Source organism: Serinus canaria, chromosome 2 (genome assembly GCF_022539315.1).
Source record: "Serinus canaria isolate serCan28SL12 chromosome 2, serCan2020, whole genome shotgun sequence".
Classification (NCBI taxonomy): domain Eukaryota; kingdom Metazoa; phylum Chordata; class Aves; order Passeriformes; family Fringillidae; genus Serinus; species Serinus canaria.
Genome location: NC_066315.1, coordinates 42426282 through 42452226, shown reverse-complemented (window position 1 = coordinate 42452226; position 25945 = coordinate 42426282). Strand labels below are relative to the sequence as shown.

General features: G+C 43.8%; 1 protein-coding gene across 8 annotated transcripts in view; it reads right to left on the bottom strand.

Moving 5' to 3' along the window:
* POMGNT2 (protein O-linked mannose N-acetylglucosaminyltransferase 2 (beta 1,4-)) overlaps positions 1-22582 on the bottom strand; it is a 31236-nt gene extending 8654 nt beyond the window's left edge. For 2 of the 8 annotated variants that reach the window (XM_050971647.1, XM_050971653.1), the window contains exons 1-3: positions 22460-22582; positions 20085-20213; positions 6944-7049 (exon numbers count right to left, since the gene is read on the bottom strand). The gene's annotated coding sequence lies outside the window, so the exon portion shown is untranslated. The remainder of the gene's footprint in view (positions 1-6943; positions 7050-20084; positions 20214-22459) is intronic. The other 6 variants (XM_050971650.1, XM_050971652.1, XM_050971649.1 and 3 more) reach the window with 4 other exon arrangements.
* Positions 22583-25945: the final 3363 nt, after the last annotated feature.

The following is a 25945-nucleotide window of genomic DNA, read 5'->3' as shown; positions in this document are numbered from 1 at the left end:
AAAGCAAAACGGTAAATCTTTTTATACAAGACTGCAACAAAGGAGACTCAGGCTCTGTGCAATGGTCCCTACTGCAAAAGTACCTTCCATATGAACAGGAGAAGACTGGTGGCTACAGGACACCTCCCAGCAGCACTTATGGATAGAAAACCTAAGTTTTCTTCAATTTAAATTCCAAGTCTGTGAGAGCTAGGACAGGAAGAAATCCAACCTGACTTTCACAATGACTAGCAGCCATTGATTTAATATTCATTGATACTTCCTGTTTTGATCTCCAAAATACCAGGTTAAGAAAAATTTCAACACTAAGCAGTCAATGCATAGAAGCAAGCCACAAAGCTGAACTAGAAGTATAAATCTAAAAAGAATACTTCTTGGGCTTTTAAGATCTGCATTTCCAAGTTTCCATCCATAATGGACTATGAAATTCTTTCCCCATACAAAATCCCAGATCTCAAAAAAACTCCCCTAAAAAAAGATGCATTTTTGAAAACAAGCTTGAGGTGAGAGATGTAAGGAAAATGAGCTAAAAAGATAAAGAAAAAGAAAAAACAAAAGGTATTTCTTTCAGTCCTTCAAGTCTCATTCACCTTCTGAGAGTCCCAAGCCTAAAGATGAAAACCTAAGTTACTCAAAATAATCATGGCTAGACAGAGGTGAAAGCTTAACAGGCAGAGTTCATTCCAGTTGATCTTTGTTGACCCGAGTATCCCACTGAAACCTATCTGGCTACATTGTCATTAACAGCCCTGTCACAGGAGTAAAAAAATCTCTCCCTTGGCCTGGTCCCTTGTTTTAGTCTGTAAACCAGATACCTTTGTCAGAACAAAAAGTGTCAAGAGAGCAGCAGGTTTACCTTACTTCAGTGGTCTGCCTAAAGCAAAGATGGAGTGGGGGTGGCTGAAGGGAAAATTTACTAATGCTGCTAAACTGATGTCAAAAGAATATGATGTGAAATCCCAAAGTACTGAACAAGACGATCTTCAGCCACTCCAACTGTGCCTCTGGGCTTTAGCTGCCATTTGTTACTCTCTGTATTTTATCTATCCTTTCCTTCTGTGCTCTCCAGCAGGCAGAGTACCTGTGTTATTCGGGTACTGGGACTGGTGCTCAGCAGCACTCACAGCCTGAGCCCTCCCTGCTCTCCATCAGCACGGTGCCCAGGACCGCTCCTGTGTGCTGCAAATCCTAAGCAGGAGCCAAAATTGTTCGGAGCACAGCGCAGCCAATAAGAACAGCGACGATCCCTCCTTGGTTACCACAAGCTCCACATTAGCATGTTTTTAGGGGAAGGTAAAAAAAAAAAAAAAAAAAGAAAGTAATGCCATAGCAGCACGTGTTGAGCAAGAAATACATTTCTGCAAACCTACAGAATTTAGTCCATATCAGAGGTGTTTTTCCCATGAGACTTTTGTTTAAAAATGATAAAGCAAACCCCTGGTCAAACAAAGAGGGACTACAAACACATGGGATTACAAATGAAGTACTGACTCTCTTCCCACATGTGCATACACAGAGGAGGGATTCAGTGTGAACTTGCATGGAAGGGGGGAGCGAGGAGATACCATCGAAAACATGCCAACCTCCCCCCTCTCCTCAGTACACTGCAACCAGGACTGCCAACAAAACTGAATTCAGAGCCGTATGTGATCAGCACAGCAAACACAGCACAGTTACAATGACACCCAGCAAAGAAATACAGTAATTCAGAGCATCTGCAACCTTTTTAGTCTTGGAAGTACTGTCACTGGTAGATCAGTGTTTCAGAACATGCACGCATACCTGGTGTTGCTAAATAACAGGAAATGCTATCCGGTGCCTCTTTCACAGGAGAAAGAAAAAAGAAGACACCTTAAAGCTATGCTGTGCAGGGGAACGAGCACTCTCTAGTCCTCTTCTTTCCTCACCACCACAAAGAAACAGCAAAAATCCCACCTAAGAGCTGTCGGCACCGTAACCCGTGCACCATCGGCAGCCTGAGCTACCTTTCTCCCCCAGGTCTGAGCATGCTCTGTGTGCCGGCAGTGTCCTATCGCTCCAGCTGGCTCACCTCAATTTGTTAGCCTCCCAGAGGTCAGCCTTGCATGCAGGATGATTTGCTGCAGTATTCCTGCAAATCCCCGACGGGCGGCCACACTGAAACAAACACCACCGTGCTGTTTCACGGAGCTGAGCATGTCTTGGGAGATGGGCGGCGAACTGCTCTGGGGAGGGGGGACACATGCATTTTAGAAATCCTGCTTTTGAGGATTATTAACGCCACTGCTACTCCAAACACTTCACACAAAAGAAGAAAACAATAGGAGAGAAAGGGAAAAAAAATGCCCCTTGCTTGAAGACGTGAAAGCCTTTTGTCGTGCTTTCTAGTAATTCCCTTGGCACCAGGAAAGCAATTTCCCAGCTGTGACGGTCAGCAAATGGCTTAGAATTGAACAGGGCTATGATTGCCCTCCTTCAGAGATCCAGAGAACAGTATTTTCATACAAAAGTTATTTTTTTAATGGTGGAAACAAGTAATTCGTAAGCACAAAGGCACAGAAATTATCCAGGAGCTTTTAAGAGAATCTCCTACTGCGCACAAGCTCACGGAGGTGAGGGCCTTACACAAACCTTCACAGCAGAGCTTGAACCTGTGGGGGCTGAGCAGCTTCATGAAGATGGCAAACTAGATAGAACTGATTGGGAACACTTCCAGTTCTTATCCCACAATGGGATTCACATGCAGATCATAGCCCTCCACAAGGCTCATGGCACCAAGTCACACCATTAAACACAGGAGTGAGACCCCAGCCCTGCAGGGCACTCCTGCAGGCAGACAATGAAACACAGCAGGCTCTGCAAACCTGTTGATTGTATACTTGCAGGACATATCTTGTTCAATATCTGTCTGTGAGGATTTTCCCTTTGAGACCTAACAGGTAAAATAAGAAGGATGAAAAAGAAGAAAAGTTCTCTAACAACTCCTCCCACATGCTCAAGGTGCACTTCAAACTACAGCAAGAGCCTATGCCTGTCCTGAGAGGATCTCAGAGAGACACTGCTCAATCACATCTGCCTGGGGGAAATAAATAATTGAAAAGGGCAAAGAGAAGTGAGCCCATCCAGTGCCCTCAGCCTGTCCTTTTGGGACTAAGGAAATCCAAAGTCACCCTTCTCTTTCTAAGACCATCTCATTGTCCCGTTGTGCCTCTGAATACAAAGATCTTGCCTTTTGCAGAACAAGTCCGATATTTTTCCTTTGAATTTTGTAACTCTAGGAGTGGAGTTAGATTTGGAGCTGACTTCACTTGAGAAAACACATCTTGACTTTGTGCTTTCTGCACTTCAGAAAGCTCCACAGCGTGACCTACCTCCCACTGATGCTAACAGGAGTCTTTCCACTGACCCCACAGATCTTAGCTAGCGACTTTATCAGTGAGACGGATCCCTGATAACCCAGACACACCATGTTGGTCTCTTTCTCTTAAACAAGCTTTTATTTTATTGGAGAAGAAAGGACAACATATACAGACTGGTCTTCTATTTATAAATAAGCTTCTTTTCCACCCCTGGAATGAGTTATATTAATGGATTTCTTAGGTACAATTTATCACAATGCATAGAGTTAGAGAGTTTAACCCCAGTCCTGAAGAGGGTCAACCTGCCACACCACAAAGTGCAAAACTCCATCATTAAGGGGTGGGGGAGGAACCATCATCTAATAAATCCAGCAACTGTGAAATAATAACTGTCCATTACAATTTCAGCATAAGGCACTAAGTGTGGCAGTCCCAAGCTCTCCACAGTCAGCACCTACTACAAGCTGATAAGGTTTGAATAGGAGATCTTGGCTCAGAACTAAGGATTTGATGAATATTTAATAGCCCTCATAAAGTTGCCTTCAAAAACAGCACCACATTTTAGAACTCCTAAAAAGCAGTACAGCACAGACAAAACTCATCAAGCTAGCAAGAAAGTCTGAATAGATCCCTCTTGGTTTAGGGCTGACAAAGAGCAGGTAAATCATTATTTACTGAATCTTTTCAGTGCACATATATGTTGCAGGGGTGCCTGCATTACTCTGAGTCACAGCATTTATTATTTATAGTCCCAGAAGGACTCTCTGTAAGAAATTATTCCTCTTGCAGTGCTTTTGAACCAAAAGTGCATTTCAGTTTGAGAGCACAAAAAAAAAAAAAAAAAAAAAAAAGCCTGGACTAACAAAAAAAGTCTTTATACTGACAAATACAAAAAGAACACAAAGGAAGCATTTGGTTTCTGGACACCAAGATTGGGACTTCATACAGAGAGGATGACATTTTGATTCTCAAGAAGCTAAAATTAAAACTCATGCCAAAAGGACTAGGACTTCAGCCAAATATTGAAAATTCCTGAGCAAGAATATACTTTGATATGGTAAAAGATATTTTTCTGAAGAATATCTCAGAGGCCAAACCACCCTTTGCTCAAGTGCTTCAAGAATGACATGCTCCCAGGCTTAAGAGATGCAGGATGCAAGTTTTACACAAATATTAGGTTTAAAAATATTGAAGTATGATCAAACATATTGTACATGCACACACACACACATTGAGGTTACATGTGTTGACATCAACCAGACAAATTCATAGATATTTATTCTCCTCTGCAGATATGAGCATGTTTTATACATATAAAACATATACTTGCCTGCTGTCTGAACTTGTCATATGCTAAACTACTCACTCTAATAAACCCCTCCATCCCTATTAGGAACCACCCTAGCAGCATTGCAGGGACACACTGGCCTGCTCCTGCAGATGTATGCAGTGCATGTGGGGAAGAAAGGTGTGGGAGAGTCTCCTGCCAGTTCCCAAAGCAGGAGATGGCTTTGGTAGCAGTTCTGATTCAAGTTAGGTGCCACTTGTGCTCTTTCAAGTTCCCATTTGGCCATCAGTAATGACAGGTCAGCAGGGTGACAGAAATAAATCAAGTCCCTCTCCTACAGCTTTGCCAACTGCACACCTGCAAATGTAATTAGTGCCAATGTGTCTGCAAGGGAATCTGAGATAATTCATGCTCATAAGAGCAGTTTGGTAAGTCAATGATGTTCAGCAAGACTGACATGAGAAACCAAGGGTAAAACATTGCCTGTGAGATCCCTGGGTACAGCCTCACCCTGGTGCTTCCCACAGTTGCTATTTGTTAACTGGTTTTGCTTGCCCAGGCAGCAGAAAGATCAGATGACACTTCAATATTCAGCCACAACCTCACCTGAAGAAACACATCTCCCATTTTACAGACAAAAAGACTGAGCCTGTCAATGGGATCTGGGTGGGATGCACCACACCAGCATCCATTAATATGGGAGCAGCTTCGTCCTGTCAAAAATCTACCAACAATCAAAACCTCTTGTGTATTCCAAGGTTGTATTAATGGGCTTCAGGGCTCATGACAGAATCTGTGGCCTCTATGACCACAGGTGACAGAGTAAACATGGTAAAGGACAAAGAGGAATAAGCTACCAGCTCTGTCACTGTTGTTCTCAAAGAGCTGATGGAGGAGTAGCCACAAGCCTGACACACCCTGCTCCCCACACACCTTCCTCCCATTTTCTTTTCCCACTGCATTTGCTGTGCAGAAGGTCCAGGAGCCTCCTGCATACCTGGAAAACCTCTCCTGGACCCACAACTTAGCTTCAAGTTGGAGGCCATGTCAGAATTACTTGTCCTGGGAATTTTGGAGGAAAAGGAAGAGAGCCTCTTCTCCTGTCTATTGAAACAAACAGGGTAGTCATAACCATCAAGTCTCCCAGATGTCTTAAGAAATTAACATGTTAATAACACAACAAAATACAGTTATTGAAAGAAAAAACACCCCTGAATGTGAACATAATAGAGGTGCCAAGTTATGGAAGACACATAATAGAAATACAAAACACCAACAGGCAATTAAACAGATCTATAGGGGTGAACAGATAACAACTGTGTGGAAGTATTCAAAGGACAGGGCTTAAGATGTCCAAGAATTTAACTGCCTTCACTGGATTAAGCATCTGGTTTGCAAGTGGGCTGCAGCTGTTCCAGAACTGATGAGGACATCTTGGTTCACAAGGGGGATTACAGGAGGACTTGGACGGTCAACATGGGTGCCTTCCAACTCAGAATATTCTATGATAGGACTGTTGCCTGAAGCTGCCTTTGTTCTAACCTTCCCCTTTTTCTATGTTTAGAGCCTTTGTGCTTTCTTAAAAACCTTGAGAATCCAAACCTACAAACCAAAGTCCTAGTACTTCATGGAAATAACTCCACAAGGAAGCAGTAACAGCATCTACGGTCTGGATCAAAAAACAGCAGTTTCGATCCAAGCTGGAGCATGTGCTTCAATTAGCCAGTCTCTGACAAATGCCTGGAAGTAGCCAGAACAGCAGCATGACAGGAAAATAGTTCAGAGCCAAGCTAAAGGAGAATCTAAATCAAATCAGGGGAAATAAAAAGGTTTACTGCCATTTTGAGTCCCATAATTGCAAACTGATTGTTTTGCCTCCAACGCCCCCTTCAGCCACACCTGTACAATACATCCTCCTCACATTTTAAAGGATGCAGCCAGCATACAACCCAACCCTATTCCTAGGTCAGCAGTGTAATATTAACAACAGGTAGGAGCACAGTGTCACAGGATACCCTCCCTGTAGTGTAACCTGTTGGACTCATGCTAAGGGAGTACAAAACATCTATGTTCTGAGTGGGGGGCATATCCCAGGGGTGCTGACAGTCACATGAAATTTCAGAACTAAGCATTAGGTCTCACAAATCATAAAATAACTTATACAGGAGGTAAAAAAAATCAAACCCATGTTTCCTGACACCATAAGCCATACAAATGAAAAATATCTGCTGGCTAATTAAAATATATCCTAACAACTGGGTTTTGATTAATACTTAAAAATCTCGGTCTGATTTCCCCCAGGGAAAAGAATTCTTACCTCATCCCTCATCTGATTACAGTATCATCAGAAGGCCCAGAAGAGAAGTACTAACACATGGCTGCAGGCCAGGCATTTTCCGTTGCTCTGAGGGCTACTGCTGCTACTGACAGGAGGGAGAAGAAAGCAAATGAATCATCTTTCTCAGCTTCAACATGAACCGCTGCACACAACAGGGAAAGTGTGATGAATACACTGAATTAATTGTAAAAGCCTATTTCAACTCCTCCAGGTGTCATATGCAACCATTTACAGTTCAATACCTAAAAAGAGCTTCTTCATGCCCTCAGCAGCTTGAAAATTCAGAGAAAGACTATTGAATTTAGGCATATTTATCAAGGGCACAGCAGCAAGAGGAAGAAGTCCAAGCCTGACCTGATAGAAAATTTTTGTATTAGACTTGCTGCTGTGTTTATCTGAATAGTAATAAAAACCAAGGCGGTTAATTTTTGCCCCACTTCTTTCCATCAATAAATCAAAGTTACAATGAAAAGCGGGTCTCCTTGTGACCCACTTGTGTGCAGTTTTTAACACTCCCATAAATAAACAATATGACACTCAATATACACAAGAAGGTGAAAGTTTCAGAGAAAAAGCAGGAAGTATCTGTTGAAAGAGGAACACCTGCTAAACTACTGACACAGTTGCTATTTACCTGTGGCCCTTCCATGATGGGAGATTCCCTACCCAACTCTGCCACACCAGCTCATTTCTGTTCCCCTCCTTCCTTCCAGCAATATCTGCTGCCTCTGTTTCATCAAATACTGAGTCAAGTCTTTGGCAATGAGAATCTCTTCAAGTAACTGAAGTGTAACCTGACTGTTACTGAGAGAGGAGCAACATCAGCCCAATAAAGCAACTGCTGTTCAAGGCAGCTCCAGTTAAAAACATCTGCCCTCATTCATTTTGTACAGCTCTGGATCCATGTGCTGGTATTTGCAAAGCTAAGAATAGAGTGGTCTTTCAGCTACTTTACAGAGTATTTCAAGACATCAAGGGCTCTCCAGACAGCTTCCTACATCAGGATGTGCTTTTCCATCTCTATGCTTCTGGTGGCATTGACACAGCCATCCCCAGAGAAGCCACCAAGCACAGGGAGGGCTGGAACAGGGCTGAGCCCTCTCAGTAGCGAAGCATTCCCAAGATGAGCCACAGTAACGAAGTAAGTGCTGCCACACCCTGCAGCCTCAAAGAGGAAGGTCTGGCGACCTTGACAAGACTAAAATATACATATGCATTGGCTATAGGCAGTGAATCCTATCCAAAGTGTGGAGAGGTCAGAGATAGAGGACATTTACAACCTTCCTGCCTTGGCTCATCCTGCTTCATTCAGCCCTTCTGTGGCAGAATGATGTGCTTATAATCTAACCTGGAGGCTGACAGGAACAATCTGCTGAGATAGCCAACCCTTCCTTCTAGGCAAAGAGATTAAAGCTACAGCACAAAAAGCTTCTCTTGCAACTATGAAGACCCAAACCTGCACCTGTGTTACTGCAGCAAGTATGTAAAATGAGAAAGCACGGAAGTCAGGGAATTGAGGACTGACTAGGAAACAACCATCGAGCTGAGTGACTTATAATTACACAAAATAACCACCATTTCTTTACCATCGAGGTGGTGAACCAAACTAACCCCCAAAATACACTGAAATAAAACCCTTCTTGTCTCATTTAATATACTTAAGCTTAAAAATAAGCATGTATGCAAGAGTCCTGTGTTCCAGTGGGACAATACATGCACATAAATTAAGAAAGGACTAGAGAACTTTGTATATAATAGCTTGTCTTGTGACCTCTGTGCTAAGTATATATATATTTGTATATAATACATATGTATGACTATTTCAAAATTAATATAAAAGATTACAATTAAGACAGAGACTACGTATTTCTTCTATGTTTATACCCACATTAAAAGATGATTAATCAATGATTATATAAATCCAAAGAAGTTAATTTCAGTGAGCTGCTGGCTTCCTAGCTTTAGCTTTATACTTTGACACAATCATAATAGAGTCAGAAGCCAAGATGCTGCAAAGCCTTATATAAATGTCTGTGGAACTGTCCCAGGCAACCTTACAGGAGAAGGGAAGGTGAGAGCAACTCCAACCTTCATTTTCTATTAACTCTCAGGTCTCTACATGAACATGAATAACAACCTAAGTAGTAAAGAACAAACAGCCAGAAGCAAGGAGCAGAGGTAAGAACAAATCATTAAAAAGTGATAAGCACCAAGGGTCCTAACTTAGCTAAAGGCAGTAAAAATGCAGACACACAGAGGAAACCTCATCATACCTCCTCAAAATGAATCTGGTAGTATAGTTTTAGTGCTGAGTAAGTGAACTGCCTCAGTGCAACACCACAGTGTCTGCTAGAAAGGACAGTATTTCATCTGTGTGCTTAGAGGTCTGATAGCCTATTTTCCCAGGTGTGTCTCTCCTTCCTTTTAAAGGAGAAAATTACACAGCGAATTAATCTTTGTGAACCTTTTTATTTTTCACTGCTCCTCCTCTTCCCTCCCACCACTCCTCCTAGCCATTGTGAAAGGTAAGCAGGAATATACTGAAATTAAAACTGAAATAAATGACAACAGCAGGAACAGCCTGAGTCTGGTTTGGCTCACAAAAGTGAGTTTATGATACGGTTGAGTCAGGGCAAAAAAAGAGGTCATGAAAGTGCTGTCACACACCTTTCTGGAGAGAGCTTTTTGTCCATATAACTACAGATGAAAGCCTCATCTGCTCAGGGAAACTAATTTTCCAGTGCAAAGGGATTTCAATTCACAATCCGCCACCATCCCACTCAATTTACGTTACATGTGGCCAGCTGGGTGAGGGGAAAACAACAGCAAAGCAAGACACGAAGCAATTCACAAATCACTCATTTCCAATGCATCAAAGGTGTACCAGTCTGTGTGACTGTGGTCACTCTGTAACTACATCTGACTGCTTGCTTGCCAGAAGCACATGCAAAACCCCATCACATCAGGGAACCACTGACTGCACAGGGGGAGTGCAGTCCCTACACACAAACTCAGAAGAGTTTTTTTTCCTGGGACAGAAGGCACAGAGGCAGTTGATTTCAAATTCTTTCAAGGCATTTCCAAGATATACTACATAGGCTGTGCTAAAGTGTTTCATTGGTCACCTGTGATTCAAAAATCACATTCAGCTTAAAACTGCAGATGAGTCTCTGAGCTTAAAGAAACCAAGGTCTGAACTCTCAGCTGAGTACCACTCCTAGAACAAAACATTCACATTAGCACACCAGTGAAGAGAACTGAACTGCCAAGAGTGTTATTCAGCGAAGAGTATCCAAAATTGATCCCTAAAATAGAATGGGTGAATTTTTAGTACCAAAAGACATTAAAAAACTCACAGCATAGCTTTGAGAAGAATGTAGCAGAAACATCCCAGTCTGGTTTAGAAGCTCTGAGAAGGGAGAGCAAAGATTACTTTTCAGTATTAGCTATAAGACTTCACAAGAGGGATCTTTAAAAACCTATATGGTTTACAATCAGAGAACATAATTAGATGCATAAGAAAGATCTGTGTGCAAGCCCTCTTCATACAAGGGGTACATAGAGCATAACCAGGAAACCCATCACAATTTCTTGATGTCATTAAAGCGTGGTCCTAATGCACAACTCTGAGCTGAAGAAAGAGTTAGTTCTCTGAAACAGAAGTAGCCTATGCCAAATTTACACAACAAGGACTTCCGTTCAAGGACTCAAATCCCATAATTCAGTTGCTCTTTGCTTCTTGAGCAGCAAAGAAGCCAGCAGATCAGACTTTAGAGACATCTTTCCCTGCTAATTACATGAGAATGTTTAAAACAGAGATTGTTTCACACCCACTGTCTCTCAAGAGCAAAAATACACGCATAATGAAATTGTTAAGGTAAAACAGGAAAAATGTGGAAAGGCAATTAACACCATATACAAAGAAATCTTTGCAGCTGAAAACACATGATCTGTTTTCACTGAGAATAACATTTTCTCAGCTGAACTTTGGCAAGTAAGCTGCGTGGTACAAAAGCCATTGTTTCATAAATACGAGAAACCCCTTCTGCTATCAAACAAACTCTTATTCCTCTCATCTTTAATCCCAAGATCCATATATGCCACCTCCACACAAGAACCAGAAAATCCTTATTCAATATCAAAATGAGCCCTTGTCCCCTTTTTATATACATGTGGCCCTCAGAACACCTAGCAGCTGAAGAGGGGGCTCCTGGATGCAACTGAGCAGAGAAGTCCAGCTGCTAGTGAGTACCTAGATCTCTGCTGCAGTTTTATAAGGCAGAGTCAAAGGCCAGAGGAGAGAAGAACACTTGCATGTGTTTTGAAAGGAAAAGGTGAAACGCTTTACAATGGAAAAGGGAAACATCAGTAGGTTTGGATGTGAGAATTGTGCAGCACAGGCTCTCACAGGTATGACAAAGCAGCTTTGGAGCACAAGATGGTCAAAAGGCAATGAAAGCTGGACGCAGGATGTCAAAAGTTTGTGCAACTTTTCAGTTGACACTGGAAAAATCTCGAAGAGATGAAGGGGCGAATTGCTGAGCTCTTTGCTTACATGGTAGTTGTAAGGAAAACTTCCAAGTTAACTCCAAATAGCCAACTGTACTTGAGAAGAGACACACTCAGGTGTGTCTCTTCTCAAACATAAACAAAACAACCCAAAAGAATAAAGAAGACCTAGGACTAAAATAAAGGAAGAGAAGAAACAAGTAGGAGGGGAATAGACAACAAAAATAAAGACACACTTGGACAAAGGATGTACCCCAGAGGAAGGTGCAGCCTTCAAAGACTGCTCTAGGGAAAAAAAAAAAAAAAAAGAAGATTAACTTTTTTATCTGTATTTATCAATAAAACACCAAGAAATTTCCAGTCATGAGCTCGAGACCTCACCGCACTGTATGAAGTAAACAAAATCACTTAAAACACAGGAGAAGAATGTGGGAATGTCAGTGCCAGCTGCAATGCTATTGGATCAGCTGGAGGTAATTCTGTGAAACTGATGCTGTAAAATCAGTGCATCAGGAAAACTCAGCCTCCCTCTCTCTTTTAGTCTCAAGGATGCAAGAGGGATGACATCTAATTCAGTACCAAAAAAAAAACCAACAAACCAAAACATTTCCACCTGTACACAAAAATGATATATTACCTCCCTGTTAGAAAACTAGCTCAAATCCATGAGGAAAGACATAGATGACTTCACATTACCAGGAATATGTGGACAGCAACCAGAGCAGAGAATACACTGCATCCTCAGAAAGCACACATGACATCAAATACAAAGAAGCAAGAAACATGGCAGGAAAATGAACTACAGGGGAGGAAAGAAAACAGAGCCAAAAAGAGTACTTCCATTAAAGGACAACCAGAAAAAGAACTAGATAGAGAAAAGATCAGAGAATCATAGGATACACTAAGTTGGAAGAGACGCATCAGGATCAAGTCCAACTCCTGGTCCCATATAGAACACCTCAAGAATCACCATATGTCCCAGAGCATTGTCCAAATGCTCCTTGAACTCTGTCAGACTTGGTGCTGTGACCACTTCCCTGGGGAGCCTCTTCCAGTGTTCAGCCACTGTTCGGGTGAAAAACTTTTTCCTGATATCCAAATGAAACATTCTCTGACTCAGCTTCACGCCATTTCCTCGGGTCCTGTCACTGGTCATGAGAGTGAAGAGATCAGTACCTGCCCCTCCTTTTCCCTTGTGAGGATTTTAAAGACCACAGTGAGGTGTCCCCTCAGACTCCTCCAGGCTCCAGTGGCTCATCCACTCCTCACCAGGCTTCCCTTCCAGACCCTTCACCATCCTTGTTGCCATCCTCTCGACACTCTCTAATAGTTAAATGCCTTCTTTACATTGTGGCTTCCAAAACTGCCCCCAGCACTGGAGTGAGGCCACCCCAGTGCAGAGCAGAGCAGGACAGTCCCCTGCCTTGCCCAGCTGGTGATGCTGTCCCTGATGCATCCCCAGGAAGTCACTGGCCTTCTGGGTTGACTTGTGAATTATTGAAAATTTCTACATATTTCCCTGTTTACTAGGGAGGAAAAGTCCTGCACTCTCATGTAACATCCTCAGTCTCTTCCAGTGCTTCCACCTTCCAAGCTGAGGTGCTGAGGTGCTGTATTGCCTGCTACAAACATGGCTCACTGCTCATGATTAGCAGACACAGGCAGAGGGTGAAAAGTGAGGAGAAGTGGAGGGATACACTGTAAGGTACCAAACAATCAGCATTTCCATTACATCAGTTCACACTGCTGTGTGACAGTAACACAGAACAGCTAAACCTGTACTACCCTCAGACTGCTCTTCAAGGGGACAGGAAAAGACTCATTTTCTTATCCCACTCCAAGCCACTAAAATAAGTCAGATCTCCTTTCACAGAATGAGCTTTGCTTACCCCACACAGCATGGTGCCAGATATATACACCCAATGGAAGCAATGCTTCTGCTTAGATTTAAGGATGTGCTTAACTCCTGGCTGCATCTGCACTTTCACAGACATCTCCTTGTGGGCCAAGGATTTGCATTCTTACACATCTTTAAGCTTTCCAGGACATGGCATTTATCATTCCGACTGTGATAAAGGATGGCAACACCCTGCTCGTTTATCTTGCTCTCAATATACTGCAGAAAACAAAAATATAGATTTTTTTTTTTACTACAAGGTGGAAGACACCGATATCACTCTCCCTCTCTGATAATTTAACTATAGCATAACATCATCAGGTTTAAATCAGAAGAAGAAAGAAAAGCTTGAAGAAGCAAAAAAAAGAAAAAAGTAGGGGAAGCAAGATTTACTACAAAAGAAACAAACAAATCTGTTTACAGATCACATCTGAAAAGAACATCCCTATTAAGTGTGATTTCAGAAAAACTGACAAGGATAAATCCACGTGCAGCTCCAGGTATTTCAGCCTAAACACGGAAAATACACATTATTCTGAGTTTATGAAGACCTTAGTTTGATCAGTACTTTTTGTACATATTTTCTTGGTTCATTTTAGACATATCGCAAGATTTTAAACCAACACACTTGGGTGCTCACTGATTTTTAAAGACAACAGCTCCCTATTTTTTAATATGTTTCTGAATTATATATGGGCTGTGTACTCCTTCAGGCAAAGGAACTCTGAAAAATTATGTTTTGCTTCTATCCAGGTGCTCCAAGTGATCTCCACCCCCCCCCACCTCTTCATCACAAGAGGTAAAGATGAAGACTGCACAACATCAGTCATGCTGCAGACCTGTTCAGATGCTGCCTCTACCTGAAACTACACAATCCATGTGTTGAGATACTCCTCTCAAATATCAGAAGCTGAAATTTTTGCTACAGTGGGCTAGGCAGGTCCTGAGAGGGTGCTGACTGGAACACATCCTCAACAAGCCAGCATTATGCCAGACTGCATCCAGCTCCTCTCACAAGTTTCTCCTGATGGGATTGCTCTCCTGCCTGCCTTTCTCTTTGATGCCTGGCTAAGTGATTTTGGCTGCACCTGTGGTCTGCAATACATTTAACAAACAGCACAGTGTGCTCCATGACCTGGCTGCTCCAGAGCCACATGCCTGTGGGAGTGCTGCCTAGAGCACTAAGCCCACTGTGTGTGCTTGAGCGCACACGGCCCATTTTGGACCCGCTTCATTACCCTTTTCTCAGCAAGCTTGCCTGGAGTTAATTTAATGCATTTAAGGACTGAAGACCAGCTTTGCCACCCTGCAGTGCTATCAAACATGTTACAGGCAGAGGATTTGGCCATATTCCATCTATGGGGTTTCCTTCAAAGTCCACTTCTTCTGAAAATAGCTGAGCTGGTGCTTGAGCAGTATGAGAATAGTGCTCCATCCGACACAGATCATGACCACCATGGAGAGCTGCTGCATCTTTACACTGACCCTTGCATATTCAATCCCTCCCCTATCACAGGAGTGGGATCACTTCCAAGTCTCCTTATCTGATACTTCAAAAGTATTGAAGAAGACTGGAGTATACAACAGTGGTCCCTATATTCAGGTTCTACAGGCCTGGTCAGCTTAATATGATCTCCCTCTCTCAACTGCCACAGAAGGGCACTCGCAGTCCCCAGTCCAGGAAGCAGCATCAAGGACTCACAGGAGTAACCAGAGGCAAGTAAATGCTTTCCAGCTTCTTCCTCATCAAGAGTCCCCTGAGCTTGGGGACAGTCATCTTAAGACCCAGATTTCCATGGAAGAAAGCTTTTTCCTTTTCAAGGGTGACTTCCAACTATGAGGCTCAGTATAACCAGACCAGCTTCGAGAGAGAAGGGCCAGAGCCACACCTGGATGTGCCTTTGCTGGGCAATCCCACCTCTGCCTACAAACAGGCTTCCTCCCAACCCATTCAGAAATACCTGTCCTATGCTTTCTACCAGTACTATACAAAGTAAAAACCTTTAAAGTTCAAACAAAAATCACTTATTTTCTGGTCTAGCCAATTGAAAAATGATGAATGACAACAGGTTGTGAAATTTATCTTGTCACCAGCCTGTAATTGCTACTTGGAGCTTCAAATTATGGCAGAAAAAAAAAAAGAACAAAACTGAAGTGCTTATGGCTTATTTGGATTCTGGTTTACAAAGCAGAGCATTGTCTTCGTCAGTGTGTGAGGAAATGCAATTGCACTGTGGATCTCTACATCAAAAACCATCTACTTTAATTAATTATTTGAGTATTATACCAGCAAGAAAAGAATTACTGTAGTTATTTCAGATTTGCTTATTGTTTTTATACATGTGATCTGTCTGCAAAGGTTAATATGAATTTGTCAAAAATCTAAGTTCATTTGACTACAGAATTATTATGGCATTAGGGTTTAGGATTAGCATACTATGACTATTAGGATTCCTAATGGTATCCTAACAAATACAAAAATATTTTGAGATCTTTCTAAAAAGGGACTGGTTAAGGACTGAGGAGTAAAGGAGGAAGAAAAGGCTGCAATTGAAGAAGGTGTCTACAGATGGAGAGTTAAGGATAGAGAACAACTAAGGAGCCCATGTCAAAGAAAAAAATAAAACCAACAACAAAACTACAGGCAGACTTCCAAGACCTTCCAAGTAAAATTACAGTAGTTTAGGTGCACTAGGTTTAAAGTTCACTCATTCACATTTCTTCACTAAAAAAGTCACCCATAAATACCAGAAATAAAAGCTCACCAATCAAAAGCAATCAAAGCTACATTTTAAAAGCTAGCTCTGCCCCTCTGTTCTTCCCCCCAGGCTTCCAACTTCCCATATCAGGACTGTCAGTAGCTGTCAGCAGATCATATGAGAAATTCATCTGAACATACAACATAACTTGACAGGCAATACATCAGAAAACCTAGATGTGACAACAGCAAATTCCACCAGATGGTCCTGGATCATATCTATCTATTAAAAAAATTCTGACAGAAAAAAAATTCTAACCACACATAAGCAATGCTTCTGAGGAATGGAAAAAAAAAATCTGGTATATGCACTGTTTCACCCTTTGTCCTAACCATGCCAGAAAAGGAGATACACAACAGCTCCAGCTTGTCCTCAACAGTTTGTCCTCTCATTAATATCTATATGTATATTTCATCCTCCTTTCCAAAGAAGACTTCTAAATAAAGATGCCTCTCCCTTAAAGGCAGTATGTACTACTAACAATACTGTTTTTCAATTGAGAAAATTCTGTCAATGACTCTGGAGCCTGGTCTTGCTCTAGTACCAGCCTGGTCTCCAGGAACACCAAATCATGTGGTTAGCCCTGGGAGTAGCTGCAAACTTGAAGCACATTCAAGATTCCCTGTTTGCCACCTTTCCCATCTCCCTGTTGCTCTGGCAGGCAGCAGACTCTGTTTGGGTTCAGGCTGACTACAAACCTCATCAGCCTCTGCAGCAACTCTTTTAGGAGAGACCTTGGTTTGCCTCGTCCACTGTCAGTCACACAGGTCAAACACTGACTGTCCAAACCTACCCTCAATCCAGGTAAAACTGCCTTTGATATATGTGGAGTACAAATCACATTCCAGCAGGCACAACGTGCTCCAGTCTCAGGCCCACATGAAACAGTGCTGTGGCAGGGACAGGGTCAGGGTCAGGACACTGTGCCACCCTCTGAGAGATGAGCACAGTCCCATGGCAGAAAACTCCAGGTTCAGAAGCAGCTCTCTAGCTATTTCACTGATGCTGTCACTGTTCCTCAGGTGAGCACCACCAGCCTGGCCACAGCAACAGCTCAGATGTGACAAAAGCAACAGGCCTATGAAACGTAAATCAAACTGGAGCAGGCTGTCACTGCTCGAGTGAGACCCTCAGGGACACCATTCCTTGCTCCTGTTCTGCCCCTGCCTTCAGATGTGTGCAGATACATGTTTTGCTCTGTGAGGTGAAGTTGTGTGTAACTGCAAAAAACTACCACATGTCCTTGTCCTCCCAATTACCCACGCTTGGAAGTAAAAGGTATTTAGTCAAATATATTTTTAATTGGTAAAGCAAACAGACATGAATCTGAATGCACAGAGGGAAGGAAGACAGTGAAGGATGTGGTGTTACTTCATCATTGTTTAATAGGACAGGATAGTGCTCCAAGTCCTTTGGAAATCTGACAGTTGCTTTGAATACAAAGCTGTGACTGTGGTAGAAAATAGATCTACTCCCTGTCAGTGCACAAGCTGCACTCCACAGCTCAGGGCTGAGATAATCTCTCTTCAGGCCAGTGTGGCAAAATCAGTTTCCACCAAGAAACCAGACTGATCCTATAACCATGGAGTAGTTCTGTATATCACACAAACCTCATTTCCTTCCCCTAAGGACAGCTCCTTCCATTATAGACTCTCCTTTGCTGTTAATCAAAGTGAACCCGTTTCCTAAAAGAAACACCTGAGTGTAGGATTACTCCAGAGTGCTGTTTATTGTCTCCATCCAATCCATTTTACAATTATCACCTTCAGCACAGAGAGAAAGCTACTTTTACATCACAGCCCTGAGAACAAAAAGCTTATGAAAAAGCCAATTCTCCCCTCCTCCTTGAATTTCAACAAGGAATATATGATTTTTCACTGTGCCTTTGTCATTTTGACATAAAAGAAAAAGTCAGTGACACTTTCAAGTTTTGTTGTTGTGCACCGGTAAGGTTTCAAATACTGCAGAAGAACATAATTACATTTATAGATACTTTTGACTGGAACTTAAATGTTGCAACAGCTATAATAGTCTCTTAGAAATAAAAAAAAATAGGCATTTAGCTCAAAATGTACGTTCTGATTAAACTGAAAATGGACACCATCTTTTTACTGCACTGCCTTTTGGCATCTAAAAGTTTTTTCTATAAATACTAGACTATGATTTTTCAAACCATCGACTTCCTACAGAGAGAAAAATACACATCTTACTATTTAACAGTTCTCAGTTGAAATACTGTAAAAGAGAAGGCATAACATATATTTAATAAAATGAATAGAAAGTCACTTCCTCCTATTCTGATATTTAATTATATCTCATTAGAATAGCAAAAAATAGTGCAAATCAAAGTTCATGAATCAGCTGTTTATTTATTTATAGGCATTATATAGTGCTCATCACCATAGCAACCAGGAACCTTTTCTTCTTCCTGTTCAAAGAAAAAGTTGTAATTTCAAAATGTGATCCTTTGATGTCATAGAGCAAATAGGTACTTAGGGCCTTCGCTGCAAACACTTTAGGCACATGCCTGAAGTACACCAACCAAGTCAAAGGGGCAATGAAAGAGACAGAAACAGAGAAAGGAAAAATAAAAGGAAAGGAACCATGAAACAAGCGAGAAAAAGGGAAAGAGGGAAAGAGTAAAGGGCTTTCTTAGGAAGATCCACAATGCACTGTGTCTCACAATAAGCCATGATCACCCCAGTACTTTTTACCTGTAATAACAAGTGTCTGGTTGATGGAGAACAGTCCAATTAATGAAGACCAATCAGCAAGTTCCAAATTTATGCTGAGGGCACTGGTGAATATTCTTAAGGAAGGATTTCTAAAAGGATAGTAGCTTAAAAATGAGGCTGCAGAGGGCTGTCTCTCTTTTGAGAGAAGTCAGGAGCTTCACTTTGACTCTTACTCTATTCTGATCCCCCAGCAATTAGGCATTACCAAATTCCCACAGAATTAATAGACCTTTTTAAAAATGCCATCTGCTCACAAAACATCAAAGAAATGTGTAAATTAGAACACCGCTCCTGCATACACCATTATAGACTGAATTACTAGGTATGTCCTGCAATTGCAGTTTCCTCATGATACTGCTGGGAACTTCTTTTCAGACCCCCAAAAGAGACTGAAATTGGTTTTACGCTATTTCATCTGGCTCCTTCCCACCATTGTATAGATGATACACATATATGAACAACATAGTGTTGCAGATTATTTTTAAAGCTAATGAATTTCTAATTAGGACAGAAAGGAAAAAAAAAAAAGATATCTTTGGCCTGTTGTCATTTTGTTATGTAAGAGATATTATCATGAAAATTTCCTCAAGACACTAGTATGTGAATTTATTATCTTCAACTCTGCATTTAGCTTGATACTAACTTCCTCATAAACCAATACTGTCCAAAGCAGTTAAATAAGGAGTGCTCAGTTGTTACTAAACTAAACACAGAAATCTTTACTCAAGACTGGTGGTTATTTTGTAGTCTTTTTTTATACTGCATTCTAAATAGGGCAGAAGCTGCATGTATGACAGCAGGAAAAGTGACAAGTTCCTTATCTGGAAAAGCACCAGCAGGCACTGTTATCAGAGCAGACCAGCTCTTTTAAAGTGGATTGATGAAGCTATTTTTAAAAACACCTAATAACATCACAGAGGAGACTCTGATCTCTGCAAAGGTGAGCCGCACAGCTCGATACTCCTGGGAGGCAGCTAATGAAACTGAAGCTTGTCATACACAGACTGCGTCCAGTAATTGGCTTTGAACACTCCCAGCTGAGCCTCCCCCGTGCTGAGCTCAATGCCTGCTCACAGCTCGTGCCAAACACAGGCAGAGCTGTCCGCTCTCTGGCACGACCAGGTGTGCCTGGCCCTCTCTCCCCTGCCCTGCCCTTCCAGAATCTGCATACTTGGAAGGCAAAGAAAGAAACCTGCTTTCTTCCAGCCCCTCACACCTACCAGCTGGCTTCCAGGACAGGGAGACACAGTTCTGTGGGAAAGGTGGCAGAGTGGTGTCAGAGCAGGTGGTGTGCTGATGGAGAAGGGAACACGTTCTACCACAGAAGGTGAAGGAGAGGGGGGTAAGACCTAAAAGGAGAAGGAAGAGGGTCCCATGTCATGCCTTCATCCAGCACAGCAGAACCACCAACAAATGCGAACCCTCAGTCAGTGCTCTGTGACAATGCTGCAAAGTCCCTTAGGGACAGCCACTGGCTTCCCCAGGAGGGCAGGCAGCAAAAGAGGGGAGCATCACTCATCTTCCCCAAAACTCCACTGACCCCTCCTAGCCCACTCTTCCCTGACCTTTGTGGACCCACAGACCTACTCTACCTCTCAATGTAAACTTCAACACTGAATTCTGCAACAACCCTGGAACACAACCTAAGAAAATACTCTCCCACAGTGTGAGAAGACTCTTTGTCCTCTTGAAGAAATTTTATCTGCATAGCTGAGGATCTCTGATCTGGTTCTGGCTCTGTGGTTTACTGCTCTCCTTTGCGCCACCTTCTTTTTCATGATTCTTCCTGCCTCCCACTACTTCCTAGAAAAATCCACTCCCTCATAGCCTAGATACACCCTGACCGGAAAAGCCATTTTAAACAGAAAGCAGTTTTTCTTCTGCTGAGAAAACTCATCTATGGCTCTGATCACTTGATAGTTTTACTTGTGGAAGATCCCTAGTCTCTATGTTTTAAAACACCTCCTAAAGACCTTGCTGAGTTAAAGCACAGGCCAGACACATTAAAAACTCTGGGAAGCAGCAACTGAATGTGGGTTAATGTCATAGGGAGCCATTTAAACCCACAGCACTTATGGAACATTTTAAAGCAACAACTTTTAAGAGAAAGGGGGTGAGAAAAAGGGGAACGAGAATATTCAATTTCCAGATGATTGAAGCAAACCTCAGTAAGTTCACAACGAGATGCAACTGAGGAGATGGCAAATTTAGCTGTAAAGAGATTTCCATATAGTCAATCCATTTTGCACATTGCTTAACAGAGAGTGGGCTCTAAGTAACTAGTTCCAAAACATTACCCAGGCATCTAGAGTGCATGTTCATGGCATACTTCACAAGTGTTGGAAGCTGAACTCCAGCTTTGATGACAGCTAATTAAAACACAAAAGTGAGACTCCAAGTAAAACTGCCACCTTGCAATCATAAACCGTTCAAAATGCACTCTGGCAGAAAAGCAGACTGCAAGGCAGCTTTCCTGTATCTAGTTCACACATTTGGTATCTACCACGGTTTTGAAAATGACATTGCAAAATAAACACCCTGTCTTAGAGCTGATGTGTTTAGCATAAGTCAGATTTGTTTCAGGGAGAACGTCCTTGCAGAGAATAAGAGCTCTTCTGGTTCCCAGCTAAGTCAAGGCTTGAGCTAACAAGCCAATCAATCAGTTCAAGCGTTTTGAGATTGCTCTTAAAAGGAGCCGTTTCTGTTTTATTACCAAAGTCAGCAGTCACCGTTTAACAGTCAGCATTTGTCAATAGTTACCCAACTATGGCACTGGTGTGAAAACACTGATGCGTTCTCTTGGCTTGAGCAGTTGTTCAGATACAGTCCTTATTCTCATCACCAGAGGAGAGTGTGCCTCTCCAATTTATTTATTTTTCCAAACATGAAGCCGTTATCTTCATAGCCCATTTAAACACCGGGTTAATTGAGGGGGGCTGGAAGGGAGCAAGGGGACCCAGCAGACGCTGGTGAGCCCACCCTCGGAACATGCATGTAAAATGCATCCAGAGCTGACACAGCCAAGAGAAACTTTTCCACCATGCTTAGTCAGCACGCAATAATTTAAAAGGTGCAGGGTGTGATAAACCCGGCATCCCTAGCCATTGGGGCCAAACTCGCAAATTCATCGCTAAGCTTTCAAAGCCGAAGACAGCTGTCGGGGAGCTAGGGGGATGGTGTCCCAAGGCACTCAGCCACCAAGGAAAACTGTCAGGAGAGCATAATTACATCTTTATCTGCCCCAGCAGCCTTTAAACCTGCAGCGCCTTTGACCTCTGGGGAGGTTATCAGAGTTGGAACTGAACAGCTGCCTGCTCCGCTCACCCTCACCGCGGGCTGCCGGCCCGGAGCGCTCTCGCTGCCCGCCCGTGCAGAGGTGCCCACGGCCGCGGCGCCAGCCCCGCTCCGGGAAGGCTCCCCGGCTCCTCCGCCTCCCCGCCCGGGGGGTCGCCGCCGACCACCAGGGACATGGCCCCGCTCCCCCATCACCCGCTCTCCCTTCGGGAAGAAGGCGAAAGCCGCCACCGCCACCCCCCACGAATCGCCCCCTGCGGGAGCTCGGGCCGGGGCCGGCCCCCGCCCCGCGCCGCCTCACCTGCCGCCCGCGGCAGCGACCGCCCCTCGGCCCGGCCCGGCCCGGCCCCGCCGCCCCGGCCGCCTCCTTGCTCACGGTGTCCCCGCCCGGCGGCGGGCGGGAACGGGGCGGGCAGGCCTGGCAGGCGGCGGCCGCGCATGCCCGATGCAGGCCAAGGGCATTGTGGAGGCTGCAGTTCGCGGGGGACTGAGGGCCGGCGTCCTGCTGGGGCGCTCAGCGCGCATCCTGTCCCCGCGGTCAGCGGTCAGCGCACACCCTGTCCTGTCCCCGCTCCTGTCCCCGCGGTCAGCGCACACCCTGTCCTGTCCCCGCTCCTGTCCCCGCGGTCAGCGCACACCCTGCTCCTGGCCCCGCTCAGGGCTGTTCCGCGCCCACCCTGCGCCCGGTGCCAGCTCCCACTCCTGTTCCCACCGCAGCCCGGTGGGTTCCCTTCCCGGCTCTCTTCCCTGCCCGCTCAGCCCTTGCCTCCTCGGCTGATCGAGTTCCTGGAGCCCTCTGCTTTTCCCAGCCCTCTGCGTTGCCCACATTCAGCTTCTCGTCTTTCTCCCAAATCCCCTTCAGCCTCCACAGAATCATCGAATCATCAAGGCTGGGAGAGACCTTTCAGATCATTCAGTCCAAGTGTCCACCCAGCACTACCGCTGTAACCCCTAAACCACTTCACCCAGCACCAGGTCCAAGTGTCTCTTGAACTCTTCCAGAGATGGTTGCTTCAACACACCCCTGGGCAACCTGTTCCAATGCCTGACCACCCTAACAGGGAAAAATTTGTTTCTAATAGCTTATATGACTCTCCCTGGTCCCAGCTCAAGGCCATTTCCTTTAATCGTCTCATGCTAGGCATGGCAGAAGAGACCTGCCACTACCTCACTGCACCTTCCTTGAGGTGGTTGTAGAGGGCAATGAAGTCTCCTCTGAGCCTCCTCGTAGGCTGTACCTCCCATCACCTCCCTACACTGTCCTACCTCTGTCCCTCTGGGTCCCTTTCTCACCCTCTGCTCCCCCTGCCCAACAGGCTTCTTCCTTGCTGCCCACACTCCTTGCCCTCTTCCACTCAGAAAGAGGTGGTAAAGCAGAAGGCGACCATCCTTAAGATGAGTACACACCTTCAAATCCACCAGGAAAACCAGACAGATCTCAGGCACCTGCATCCTTGGTGGAGGAAGGTTCCTTCCCACCAGGGAAATTGTGACAGCGGTGGCAGGTCACATTCACATAGTAGTGTTTGCTGTGGTAAGGCTTCACCAGAGCAACCCAGAGACCATTACAGCTTGAAAAAATCACTGAGAGCATGCTGAGCCTGCAACAGGAGGTTGGATCACCTGAACAGGTGGACATGTGTGTGTAACAGCACCTCTGCTCCCAGCCTCTCCCAAAGTCACTGGGCTTTTGTCATCCACTTCACTGAGGCTCATGGGAGCTCCCATTTCCAAACCCATAGAGAGCTCTCACTCAGTGGGAAGGACAGACAGAGGTTTGGTAGCATCTTTCACATTTGCTGGTGTTTGTATGCATAGCTAAATGCTCCCAGAGTGACAGGACTGCTAAACATGCATGCAGGAATTTTATATAAAAGTTTAACCATTGAAAAGTTTGCTCCTGAAAAGCTGATAATCATTTAGGGGAAATCAAATTTAAAAGCTTAGTGTTCCTTCCTCCAGCCTCTTTTTTCAGCCTTACAGATTTTGCAGCTAATAATCTGAAGAAATAACTTGTGTTACAAGAGATACACACAAGAACTGAGGGTTTTCAGGAATGCTTGTTGCTACTTAAAATTTAATTTTGTTACAGTCTCTGTGAATTCTAGTGTTGAGCTCCCGTGGACTGACAAGGCAAATGTCAGGCTTCTGAGATTTGGTTTTCAGTTTGTTCAAGAACTACTACACTAATGAGCTCCATTGCAAGAGATACCATCTACTCCTGCTTCTCATTAAGTTCCTTAGTTATAGCCCAGTCTTGGATAGACTTCAGAATGCTGGGCCCACATCCCTTTAACTAGAGCAACAGTACCAAATAATCATTATCATCATAATTTTCATTATTTCATTGGAATTTTCACTGGAATAAAAAGTCACCATTTCAACAATGTTTAGAGATATCTATTAATCTTCCCAAAGCGTTTGTGAGTAGAAATCCTGACTAAGATTTCACAAATACCTGCTTGCATATTCACGTAAATGTTATCTGCAGTGCTACTTTTCCTCCTTGCTATGAAATATTTAATGAACCAGTCAAAAGCCAGACACTACAGTAATTTGAATCAAGTGGCCAGTCACGTATCGCAGACGATGAATGGCTAAAGACACAGACATAATCGTTCAAGAAAAAAAGAACACCCATAAGCTGAGATGTGTTTCTATGAAATATTCATAGGGTTGTGGTGATTTATTGTCATGTCTGCTTCAGAATAACCTGCAATGGGAAAAAGAGCATAATCTGATAAACTTTTCATGCAGAACAGTTCATTCATTATTCCTGGAGTAAGAACTTTGTGGACCCAGATCTGTTTAAGCACATCGTCTGTACAGGGTAGGGATGTGTTTTCCTTAATGCAAGGTTTTACAAGGGATACCTATTGGAAGCAGTGTGAACATGCTAATGGCCGAGACAGCCCCTTCAGGTGCCCAAGCACAGGTGCCTAGAGCAATTTTGGACTGTTTAGGTTGCCCAAGACATCTGCACAAGGCTGGTAGATGCAACGGGATGTATAAGAAGACATTGCCTGGCCTGAACTTGAGCTTCAACATAGTGTCACACAGTTACATTGCCCAAATCACTTCTGATGTGACCATTCAGGGAATAAATCAGCTTTTGCAGAAACAGGCAGAGGATGGGCTCCCAACTGGGAGCTAGAACTTAGCTTTTACAGTTCAATGGGCAGAATTGTATCTCCAGCCAGAAGCAAACATTGGAATGTTTCCCCATACTTCCTCTCCTCCCATCACCTTCTATATCTGTGCTATAGCTCTCATGGACACTCTTTGAATGATAAAATACCAGAGGGTTGGGTCCTGGAAGTTGACTCCACCCAGCAGAGTCACTGATGTGCCTGCTCATGAGCATCAACACATGGGACTGCAGCACTCCAAGCCTTGCTCAGCTGAAGTCAACTAGATCCACTGGCTTCTTTGTTGTGTGTCTCTGTGTGAGGCTGCCTCAGCTTTTTTGGCCATTTACCTAATGCCTCTACTCTCCCTTGCTTTTCACTGCCTCTGTGTGCTGCACAAATTGTGGGCACTTGTGCTCTTATCCTTTCCTCAGCAGGCCGGAGAGAAGGATCTACTGGGATCTTGCTGGGATTTAGCCACTCAGATATTTTTAAATGTCAGCTTTGTGAAACACATTTGGTGGGGTTAGTGGGACACACAACCCCAAGGGGTGTAGCAGTCTGCCTGGGGTATAACCACAGCCCAGCAGAGCCTGTGGGCCAACCAGCCAGTACGTAAAACTGGATGAGCACCAGTGATTCCAGTCTTCTAAGAGGTA